The 9,360-nt window shown below is 37.8% G+C and overlaps 2 pseudogenes; one reads left to right on the top strand and one right to left on the bottom strand.

Moving 5' to 3' along the window:
• Positions 1–1,461: 1,461 nt before the first annotated feature.
• On the bottom strand, positions 1,462–2,333 carry LOC143685612 (syntenin-1-like; annotated as a pseudogene).
• A 108-nt stretch (positions 2,334–2,441) lies between these two features.
• Positions 2,442–3,256, top strand: LOC143681064 (KATNB1-like protein 1 pseudogene; annotated as a pseudogene).
• The last annotated feature ends 6,104 nt before the right edge of the window (positions 3,257–9,360 follow it).

A 9,360-nucleotide genomic window follows, 5' to 3' on the forward strand; every position in this document is an offset into this window, starting at 1 on the left:
TTTTGAAGTATAGTATTAGAAAAAAAATTCCACTTCTATCCAACAGTTTGAAACAAATTAAACTCCAGGGTGTTAAAGTTGTCCAAAGCAGGCAGAGGCTCAGCTTCCAAAACTCGTTTTCCCCCCATCATTCAGATTAACAAGTTTATTGTCTGGTGCTTTTAACAATCAGTCAAGATTGAGTCAGATGCCAAGAAATTTTTTCCTTGCTCAACTGCTTTTCTATTTCAGATAGCTTTTCAAGGTCCTTACCTAACAATAAATGAGTATACAAGTTCCACTCTCCCACTCCAAGCATCACTCAGCTAAGGAGTTTTATCAGTAATAATTGTTAAAGATGTAAACATCACCCTTAGCTGCTCTATCAAAAGTTTCTCATTGTTTTCTTAGCTATGCTTTCAACCAAGGGTAGGAATAAGAAAGGCTTACGTTTTCAGTGACTTAATTTGTTTTGTTTTGAAATTTAACTTTTATTTATACATATGTATTTGGTAAAAGCATAAAACAAAAATATCAGGATAAAGTGTTATTGCCATTTCGTTTGCAGGCAGGAGTCAGGAAATGGAACAATGATAACATTCTAAGACAGTTCCAAAGTAGCTAGTTTGTATAATGATAACGTAAGAATGCCAGAATACATAGTGATTATTTCTCAAAGTAAGATAAGTAAGTTTTAGAAGAGAGAAGTTTCCATTATGCAATGACTAGAAAATCTCAAATAAAACTAAATAGTTATGCTATAGCTCAGTAAGTACCATTACACTGTTAAAGGTTAGTTTATGTTTCAGTTTAGTATAGAACTATATTTTGTATTTTACAAAGGCAGTACTTAATTATATTCTGGCTTTTATTCTAGATGCTTAATTAACATGTATAAGGTGACCGTTCAAGCATATTAAATGAAGGGCGTTGGTGATAATCATAACAATTTTTTGCAATTTACACATATTGTATAATGCTCAAATGGAATGAAGCCAGTGTCACCCAACTGGCCTCTTACACATATACATACCCACACAAACAGAACTAGGAAAAAAACTATCAAAGGCAATCATTCTAAATGTAATATGGCATCACATTAAAAATGCAGTCTACCACAGAAATAAAGTAATAGGATCAGCACCCACTGTATAAAGGTAACTGATTCCAACACAACATCAGTCATCTAAATCATAATGGCTTGTTGAAAACATAAAGTTTTCAGCATGAACTATTCTATGAAAGTCTGTGCATCTTCGAAAAGTTCCACATCTATAAGACCTGGATAAGGTTACATCTATCCTGATGTTTGTACAAACATCCGATCTTACAGTGAGATTTCCAGCCCTGTGTAAGATAGAGAGGGCTCCATGCAGCATATGCACCTTGGCTCTTGGAAAGCTTCATGTGCATAATACAGAAGTTGCTGAAGAAGTAAACTGCAGTGGAGTAGCTCAGCTAGGTTTCATTACGTCTTGACCTTTAAACCTCAGGAATGGTGTGATCCATCAGGCTCTTCATAATGTTTAGTGCCATCCGTTTAATGATAGAGTCAAAGATAAGAGCAGGCATGATTGCTATAGAAACTACAGTCCCAGAGGTCAACAGTATGTCTGCAATTTGAGAGTCCTTCAATCCAATGACATTCTGTCTATTGATTTCATAGCTGTTGTGTTCCATGAGAAGACTGTTTTTGGCTACAGAGCTATTTTTCACTGTGAATGTTATTTTTTCCCATTTTTGAAGATGAAGCCAACATGTCCAGTACTATCTGTATGCATGGTAACAGTCTGTTCAAAGGCCCTGTCATGAACGGTCATGGTAATCTTTTCCCCAAAAACCTGTTTGACCACTTTGTGTGCTTTAAGAGCACCAGCCTGCACAGTTTTCACCATTGATCTGAAATTCTTGACTACCAAATCTCAGACCAACCTATCTCAGACCTAAGATACTAGAAAATTAGCTTGGACTAGCTGGATAAATACATGATTATCTACTGATTTAAGCCTCAGGCCAATTTTTCTATCTTGATCCTTACAGAAAATAAATTCATGAATTCCTTGCTTAATTTCTGCTCTTTGAATTCCAACATCATTACCAGTTACTGGAGCCACTATATTGTTCACACTGGAATATTTTACGACCAACCCCTGCATTGGTTCTCCAGGGACCATGGCCATATTTGCACATATTTCTTCTCCATTTAGACTCAGGCCCATGTATTGAGTTTTGTCTAGAGAACTTCCATCTTGAACAATGGGAGCAGAAGCTGCTGGGTTGGCAGGGTTTGCAGAAAAGGCAGCTTAAGCCTGAATTACTTTGTCTTCTTTTAGGTCTACAAGATATAAAGACATATTTGCAGGATTTTTTTTTCCCAACCAGGTGATGGGCTTCTGTGCCTTCATCCATATCTTTGCCAAAGCTGCTTCCTCTTCCTCTTAATTTTTTCTGGGGGGAGTAGCATGATTCAGGAGTCGAACCTGGGTCTCCCACTTGGAAGGCTAGCATTCTACTACTAAACTACTTGTGCACGCTCTCTTAATTTGTTTTTAATAGTATGCTATATAATCAGAAAGTAAATTACTTAAATGAAAAACAAACTCAGAATCCTGGTGGCCTCACATGCAACCGCATTTGGCTCTGAGTGGGGCCTGCCCGGGGCCAGAGGGGCACTTTAAGCTGCTCTGTGCAGGTCATCATCAGCACGAGAGCTGAAATGAGGCTCCGGGATATCACGAGGTGGTGGGATTTAAGAGAGTACAGCATCTGAAACCCACACTGTTAAAAAACAGAACTTTTGTAATGTTTTTTAGGATCATTCCATTGATCTTCCTAGAAAAAGGATCTCTAATTTCACTAATAAGAACATGAAGGAGGTTAAGAAATCTCCAAAACAATTGGCTGCTGGCATAAACAGAATAGTTGAACAAACTGTGAAAAGCCCAAATAAACTACACAAGGTGATCTATTGCAGAAGAAAATTCATTATCCTTTTCCAAATCCTTGTTACAGAAAAAAACAAAAAACAGTCCCCTAGAGGTGAGGGCTGTGACATGGCAAATAAAATGAAGTGGCTTGTACCCGGCCACCTGCTTGAAAAATTATGCCTTTGTAGTTGAAAATATTTGGTTAACTCCAGTGACTCCATTCTTCATAGACAGAAAGCTCATTATCAAAATATAGTGGGTTTATTTCTGAGGATTCTCAGGACCATGAAACAATCACACAAGTTTTGTTCAGCCCGAATTTGAGAGTGAATGTAACTGTGCCAGTTTGAAAGGATTATGTGCCCTAGAAAAGCCATGTTTTAAAAAATTATTTATTATTTTTAAAAATTGTATAATATAACATATACAAAGCAAAGAAAGAAAAAAGCAATAGTATTCAAAGCACTCTTTAACAAGCAGTTACAGGACAGATCCCAGAGTTTGAAATGGGCTACGATATGATCCTCTAAGACTTTGCCTTCTAGCTGCTCGAGCATATAGGAGGCTAGAAGGAATATTTATCATCACAATTGACTTTTTTTGTGTGAAAAATAACATATATATATAAATGCAATAAATTTCAAAGCACAGCACAACAATTAGTTGTAAAACAGACTTCAGACTTTGTTATGGGTTACAATTCCACAATTTTAGGTGTTTACTTCTAGCTGCTCTAAGATACTGGAGAATAAAAGAAATATCAATTTAATGATTCAGCAGTGATATTTGTTTGTTAAACCCAAACTTCTCTGTATAAATCCACCATCACCTCTAATCTTTCTATCCCACTCTTTAGGGAGATTTGGGTTATGGCCATTTTGACTTTTTCATGTTGGAAGGAGCTGATGATAATATGGGGTAGGCGGATGGAACTGGTTGATGTTCTGGAGAGGCTGGGCCCTCTATGGTTTCGGGACTTATCTGGTCCAGGACCATTTGGAGGGTGTAGATTTCTGGAAAGTCACCCTTGTGCATGGAAACTTTGTAGAATCTTATATATTGCCCTGGGTGTTCTTTAGGATTGGCTAGAAGGCTTTTGACTGAGGTTTGGCAAGTTATGATAGGTAACAATGTCTAACTGAAGCCTGTGTGAGAGTGACCTCCACAGTAGCTTTTCTACTCTATTTGAGCTCTCTCAGCCACTAATACTAGAAAAGCTATGTTTTAATCCATCTTGTGGAGGCAGCTATTTCTTTTAATCCCTATTCAGTATGGTAGGTTGGAAGTTTGATTAGATTGTCTCCACAGAGATGTGACACACCCAATTGTGGGTATGAACGTTTTAAAAAAATTTTTTATTAATTAAAAAAAATTACAGATCCAGAATTTATAAAGAGATTGTTCATCTCAACAACAAAAAGACAGCCAACCCAATTACAAAATGGGAAAAAGACTTGAACAGACACCTCTCAGAAGAGGAAATACGGATGGCCAAGAGGCACATGAAGAGATGCTCAATGTCCCTGGCCATTAGAGAAATGCAACTCAAAACCACAATGAGATATCATCTCACACCCACCAGAATGGCCATTATCAACAAAACAGAAAATGACAAGTGCTGGAGAGGATGCGGAGAAAGAGGCACACTTATCCACTGTTGGTGGGAATGTCAAAGGGTGCAACCACTGTGGAAGGCAGTTTGGCGGTTCCTCAAAAAGCTGAATATAGAATTGCCATACGACCCAGCAATACCATTGCTAGGTATCTACTCAAAGGACTTAAGGGCAAAGACGCAAACGGACATTTGCACACCAACGTTTATAGCAGCGTTATTTACAATTGCAAAGAGATGGAAACAGCCAAAATCTCCATCAACAGAAGAGTGGCTAAACAAACTGTGGTATATACATACGATGGAATATTATGCAGCTTTAAGACAAGATAAACTTATGAACCATGTAATAACATGGATGGACCTAGAGAACATTATGCTGAGTGAGTCTAGCCAAAAACTAAAGGACAAATACTGTATGGTCCCACTGATGTGAACGGACATTCGAGAATAAACTTGAAATATGTCATTGGTAACAGAGTTCAGCAGGAGTTAGAAACAGGGTAAGACAATGGGTAATTGAAGCTGAAGGGATACAGACTGTGCAACAGGACTAGATACAAAAACTCAAAAATGGACAGCACAATAATACCTAATTGTAAAGTAATCATGTTAAAACACTGAATGAAGCTGCATCTGAGCTATAGGTTTTTGTTTTGTTTTGTTTTGTTTTGTTTTGATTTTACTATTATTACTTTTATTTTTTTCTCTATATTAACATTCTATATCTTTTTCGGTTATGTTGCTAGTTCTTCTAAACCAATGCAAATGTACTAAGAAATGATGATCATGCATCTATGTGATGATGTTAAGAATTAATGATTGCATCTGTAGAATGGTATGATCTCTAAATGTTGGGTTAATTTCTTTTTTTCCGTTAATTAAAAAAAAAAAAAAAGAGAAGGGATAATTGGAGATGAAGGGATACAGACGGTACAACGGGACTGGATATAAAAGCTCAGAAATGGACAGCACAATACTACCCAATTGTAATGCAATTATGTTAAAACACTGAATGAAGCTGCATGTGAGGTATAGGTTTTTTGTTTTTGTTTTTTTTGTTTTTTTTTCTTTCTATTATTGTTTTAATTCTTATTCTGTTGTCTTTTTATTTCTTTTTCTAAATCGATGCAAATGTACTAAGAAATGATGAATATGCAACTATGTGATGTTATTAAGAATTACTGATTGTACATGTAGATTGGAATGATTTCTAATTGTTTTGTTAATTCTTTTTTTAATTAATAAAAAAAATACAAAAAAAAAAAAAATTACAGGATGGGTGGGCCACAGTGGCTCAGCAGGCAGGAATGCTTGCCTGCGATGCCAGAGGAGCTGGGTTCGATTCCCGGTGCCTGCCCATGTAAAAAAAAAAAAATTACAGGAAAGAAACACAAATATTCCTAACATATGCTCATTCTGTTCTACATATATAATCAGTAATTTACAATATCATCACATAGTTGTATATTCATCATCTTGATCATTTCTTAGAATATTTGTATCAATTCAGAAAAAGAAATAAAAAGACAACAGAAAAAGAAATAAAACAAAACAGAAAAAATATTATACATACCATACCCCTTACCCCTCCCTTTCATTGATCACTAGCGTTTCAAACTAAATTTATTTTAACATTTGTTCCCCCATTATTTATTTTTATTTTCTATGTTCTACTTGTCTGTTGACAAGGTAGATAAAAGGAGCATCAGACCCAAGGTTTTCACAATCACACAGTCACATTGTGAAAGCTATATCATTACACAATCATCTTCAAGAAACATGGCTACTGGAACACAGCTCTACATTTTCAGGCAGTTCCCTCCAGCCTCCCCATTACATCTTGGATAACAAGGTGATATCTACTTAATGCGTAAGAATAACCTCCAGGATAACCTGTCGACTCTGTTTGGAATCTCTCAGCCATTGACATTTTGTCTCATTTCACTCTTCCCCCCTTTGGTCGAGAAGGTTTTCTCAATCCCTTGATTCTGAGTCTCAGCTCATTTTGGGATTTCTGTCCCACGTTGCTAGGAAGGTCGGCACCCCTGGGAGTCATGTCCCACGTAGACACAGAGAGGGTGGTAAGTTTGCTTATTGTGTTGGCTGGAGAGAAAGGCCACATCTAAGCAACAAAAGAGGTTCTCTTGGGGGTGACTCTTAGGCCTAATTTTAAGTAGGCTTGACCTATCCTTTGTGGGGTTCAGTTTCATATGAACAACCCCCCAGACTGGGGGCTCAGCCTATAGCTTTGGTTGTCCACACTGCTTGTGAGAATATCAAGAATTCAACTTGGGGAGGGTGAATTTCCCCCCGTTCTCACCATTCCCCGAAGGGGACTTTGCAAATACTTTTCCACTCACTGATCAAATCACTCTGGGATTCATCAGGGCATCTCTCTGGACAAACCAAAAAAATCTCATGTCCTACCTTGACACTTTCTTTTAATTTTGGTTGATAATTTCCTGGCCACGAAGTTACCACGATTACTCTCCTGTCTCTATCTGAACCCAGCAATTGAACAAGAGATAGTTGGGATACTGAAAGAAACCATTATGTTAATTCTGGACCATATTTAACCCCTCAGGAAACTTTTTATTTTTAAGTGGTAATTGGCAATATGCATTGTCAATGCAGACTCCAGTTAGAGAAGATTTGGGACCTAGGGAAGTAAGTTAAATCAATTTTAAAAATATGTATCAGTATACACCAAAGTTAATTTTATTTTATGTTAATAGCCTTGAGAAGCAGTCAATATTTTTGTAAATGACAAAAGCATGGGAGATAGAAGTTTTTAGGCACAATTTTAAGGCTAGTTTAGCTCTTGATCCACTGAAAAAAATACTAATAAAGGAAGAGTAACTAAATTTTACTGGGGGCCTGAGTGCTGAGTGCTCTTGACACATCACCTCATTTAATCTCATGACAACCCTATAAGTAATTTTCTTCATGGGAAGTTATACAGGTTACCTAAGGTCACTCAGCTAGTAAGTGTTAGGCTGGATTTGACCCAAATCCGACTGACTCCAAAGCCTGGACCCTCTTCTGCAGAGTGTCTTCATCCAAAAGAGTTCACATCACTGCAAAAGTGGCTTCCAAAGAACTAGAGACTGGTTATGCCAACCATGCAGAGCTGGCTCGTTAATCTGCACATTTATGAAATATATACCACTAATGAATTATATTGATTTTTGCTGACCTCTACAAATTACTTACTCAGTAAGGATTTGGAGCTAGATTAGGAGATATACAACACTTGATAGATGTGTTTCAGAAGTTCTGTAACTTGAAACATAATTTAAATAATAAATTGTTTCAAAAGAAAACACTTGCTAACACTCTCTCATTTAATCACCAGCCAATTAAATCAAACAGCATTCATTGCAGCAGGCACGCCTCCTAGCCGATTGCAGGTATAATCAACAAGAGATGAGGTTCACATGCCATCGGCTCATGTTCACAGAAATAGACCTTCACGTAGCCAAGATGACAGCTAAATCTAACTACCACACTCAATTTTTTCATCTACAACTTGGACTCTCAATAGGTTGTTGTGAGGATTAAATGAATGGTTAATGTACTCAGAACCAGGCCTGGTGACAGAGACAGAAGTGCTATCTAAATATCATCTCCTGATATATTACTGTCTTCCTTAGACACTTGATTAAAAGGCACTGGATACACAAAAACAGAGAAAGAATTTGAAACCATTCAGGAACTATTATATCAAAAAAGCTGATATAACCTCAGTTGCAAATAGTAACCTTGCTAAATAGAGTAGGGAATTTCATGAACATGCTGTTTATGAAGATGTTCTTTAGGCCATAAATCAGGAGGCAATAACCTCTGATAAGAAGGTATCATCACTATATGATTTTATGAAGACGGAGAACCAATAGCACAGATGAAAGGTCTCTTGACAAAGCTGGAACAGTCATTTTTAGTTTCTTCCAACAGGCCACTTTGATAAGGCAGGGGACGGGGGCCACCGCTCTTGACCATTCATGGTACACCTATCTGGTGTCAGGTGCTGCAAAGATGAGTAAATCCCACCATCTCATTGGGAAAACAAACAAGAGGAGTCATTCACTAATTCAGCAATTACTTACTGAATATATACTATACTAGATGTTGGGTACAGTAAACAAAACAGACCAAAGTCCCCAGTGAATTGAGATTCTAGGAGAGACAACGATAAGTGAAATAAGTCTTATACATGTAGTCTGTCAGATGGTGGTAACTGTAAAGAAGAAAAATAAATCAGGGAATGAACTAGGGAGTGTTGGAGTAGGTGGACGGTTTGCACTCTCAATTTGGCTGGTCAGGGAAGGCTTACCCACCTACAACGAGGTGGGTAAGTACAATCTAGAGAAATGCACAAAGCATATGGGGCCCTTGGGAAAGCTCACCAGGCCACTTTTCCTTTTGAAGGCAGCAACAAAACTCAATACTCTTGAATGTAAGTTCCCAGAGGGTCAGCATTTTATTTTCTCTTGTTCATTTCTCCCAGCTAAGCAGAGAGCATTGCACAGAGATAACAGACGAATACTGACTGAAGTACATAATATTCAAGTCAGCCAATCAACAAGCAATTTTTGAGCACCAACCATGATCAAATCCACTCATTCAGTATTTACTAAGCACCTCGCCTCTGAGATGCTGGGCCCTGTCCTCAGGGACCTTAGAGAGAAGTTTACATGGACTTTAGTATCAGGTCGAGAAAATGTGGGCAGTCACACCACAAATCCGGACCCCCTCACACCGAGCCATTAGGGCTTCCTACAGACTGAGCGGGCTGGGGCTTTCCATTGAGGCCGCAGGGACGGGTCCACATCCAGCCCC

The sequence above is a fragment of the Tamandua tetradactyla genome, chromosome 1 (assembly GCF_023851605.1).
Source record: "Tamandua tetradactyla isolate mTamTet1 chromosome 1, mTamTet1.pri, whole genome shotgun sequence".
Taxonomy (NCBI): domain Eukaryota; kingdom Metazoa; phylum Chordata; class Mammalia; order Pilosa; family Myrmecophagidae; genus Tamandua; species Tamandua tetradactyla.